Here is a 3302-nt window from a genome sequence, read left to right on the forward strand (position 1 = left end):
ATAAAAAGAGGTAGAATGAGACAGATGTCATTAACCTATGTACATGTACAATTACACAAATGGTATGACTCTATGTCCTGCACAACCATAGAAACAAAAATATGTACCCCATTTGTGTACAAAGAATCAAAATGCAGTCTGTAAAACATAAAAAAATAATAAAACCTTAGAAAATGCAAGACAAAATAAAAGATTGCTGGCATAACTCTTTGTATCTCCATCAGTGAGCAGAGTTCCATTTGATCATAGCTTAATCTTCAAGATCTGTGTCTGTGAATATTTATTTTCCAATCTCATTTTGCCCCTCACTGGACATAAAAGTTTGGTTAGGCTAGTCACAGCAATTCCATGTATGTATAAATATGTCAAAATATATTCTACTGTCATGTATAACTAAAAAGAACAAATTTTTTAAAAAGTAAAAGAGAAAATCAAGATGGAGTTCATCAATTTTCAAAATTGTCTTTCTGTTTCATATTTGTCTTTAATTGCTTCCTTCTACTTGCATTGGGTATGGGTGTTTTAAGGTTGACATTAACTTGAGATATTCCTCATGTTTTAATATACTGTATTTCCTTATCATTCAGTTTGAAAAGTTTTCCATTTTTTTCTTCTATCCAATGATTATTTAGAATTTATTGTTCAACTTCCAAATATTTATGACTTACTGGTTGTCTTACTGAAATTTGCTTCTAATTAAATGCTATTATTGTCACAAAATATACTCTGTATCAATACAGAATCTTTTTTAAAATTTATTTTTATTGTAAACCAATGGGATATATCTTGTTTCTCTGTACATGAAGTAGAGGCATACCATTTGTGTAAACATACATGTACATAGGGTAATAGTTTTTGATTCATTATGTTATCTTTTCCTTCCCCCAACCCTCCCACCCCTCTTTTTCCTCTATACAGTCCCTCCTTCCTCCATTCTTGTCCCCTCCCACCCCCCAATATGTATCATCATCTGCTTATCAGCAAGATCATTTCATCCTTTGTTTTTTTGAGATTGGCTTATCTCAATTAGCATGATATTATCCAATTTCATCCATTTGCCTGCAAATGCCATAATTTTATTATTCTTTATGGCAGAGTAATATTCCATTGTATATATATACTACAGTTTCTTTATCCATTCATCAATTGAAGGGCATCTAGGTTGGTTCCACAATCTGGCTATTGTGAATTGAGCAGCTATGAACATTGATGTGGTTGCATCTCTGTAGTATGCTGATTTTAAGTCTTTGGGTATAGACCAAGGAGTGGGATAGCTGGATCAAATGGTGGTTCCACTCCAACTTTTCTAAGGAATCTCCATACTGCTTTTGAGAGTGGCTGCACTTCTTTGCAACCCCACCAGCAATGTATGAGTGTACCTTTTTCCCCACATCCTCGCCAACACATTTTGTTGCATGTATTCCTGATAATCGCCATTCTAATTGGGGTGAGATGGAATCTTAGGGTAGTTTTTTTTTTTTTTTTTGAGGTGCTGGGGGTTGAACCCAGGGCCTTGTGCTTGCAAGGCAAGCACTCTACCGACTGAGCTATCTCCCCAACCCCTTAGGGTAGTTTTAATTTGCATTTCTCTTATTACTAGAGATGTTGAACATTTTTTCATATACCTGTTGATTGCTTGTAGATCTTCTTCTGTGAAGTGTCTGTTCATTTCCTTAGCCCATTTGTTGATTGGGTTATTGGTATTCTTGTTGTAAAGTTTTTTGAGTTCTTTATATAGTCTGGAAATTTGTGCTCTATCTGAAATATGAGTGGAAAAGATTTTCTCTCACTCTGTAGGTTCTCTCTTCACATTGCTGATAGTTTTCCTTGCGAGAGAAAGCTTTTTAGTTTGAATCTATCCCAGTTATTGATTCTTGCTTTTATTTCTTGTGCTATGGGAGTACTGATCCTAAGCCAACATGTTGAAGATTTGGACCTACTTATTCTTCTATAAGATGCAGGACCTCTGATCTGATGCCAAGATCCTTGATCCATTTTGAGTTGAGTTTTGTGCAGGTGAGAGATAGGGGTTTAGTTTCATTCTGATGCATATGGATTTCCAGTTTTCCCAGCATGATTTGTTGAACAAGCTGTCTTTTCTCCATTGCATGTTTTTGGCACATTTGTCTAGTATGAGAAAACTATATTGATTTGTGTTTGTCTCTCTGTCCTTTATTCAGTACCATTGATCTACCTGTCTATTTTGGTGCCAATACCATGCCGTTTTGTTGCTATTTCTTTGTAGTATAGTTGAAGTTCTGGTATTGCGATATCCCCTGCTTCACTCTTCCTGATAAGGATTACTTTAGCTATTCTGTGTTTCTTGTTCTTCCAGATGAACTTCATGATTGTTTGCTCTATTTCTGTGAAGTATGTCATTGGGATTTTAATTGGAATTGCACTGAATCTGTTTAACACTTTCAGTAGTATGACCATTTTGACAATATTAATTCTGCCTACCCTAGAACATGGGGGATCTTTCCACCTTCTAAGGATTTCTTTATTTTCTTTCTTTAGTGTTCTCTAGTTCTCATTGTAGAGGTCTTTCACCTCTTTTGTGACATTGATTCCCAAGTATTTTATTTTATTTTTGAGGCTATTGGAATGTGGTAGTTTTCCTAACTTCTCTTTCTGAGGATCCATCCCTTATGCATAAAAATGCATTAGATTTATGAGCATTGATCATATATCCTGCTACTTTACTGAATTCACTTATGAGTTCTAAAAGTTTTCTGGTGGAATTTCCTCGTTCCTCTAAATATGTAATCATGTCATCAGCAAATAGGGATAGTTTGAGTTTTTCTTTTCCTATTTGTATCCCTTTAGTTTCCTTGGTCTTCTAATTGCTCTGCCTAGAGTTTCGAGTACAATGTTGAATAGAAGTGGTGAAAAAGGGCATCCCTCCCTTGTTCCAGTTTTTAGGTGGAATGTTTTCAGTTTTTCACCATTTAGAATGATATTGGCCATGGGTTTAGCATAGATGACCTTTACAATCTTAAGCAATGTTCCCACTATCCCTTTTTCTAATTTTTTTCTAGTGTTTTGAGCATGAAGGGGTGCTGTATTTTATCAAATGCTTTTTCTTCACCTATCAAAATAATCATGAGATTCTTGACTTTAAGTCTTTTGATATGATGAATTACATTTATTGATTTCCGGATGTTGAACCAGCATTGCATCCCTGGGATAAAAAACACTTGATCGTGGTGCACTATCTTTTAAATATATTTTTGTATGCAATTTGCTAAAATTTTGTTGAGAATTTTTGCATCGAAGTTCATTAAGGATATTGGTCTGAAATT

Source organism: Sciurus carolinensis, chromosome 7, assembly GCF_902686445.1.
Source record: "Sciurus carolinensis chromosome 7, mSciCar1.2, whole genome shotgun sequence".
NCBI lineage: Eukaryota > Metazoa > Chordata > Mammalia > Rodentia > Sciuridae > Sciurus > Sciurus carolinensis.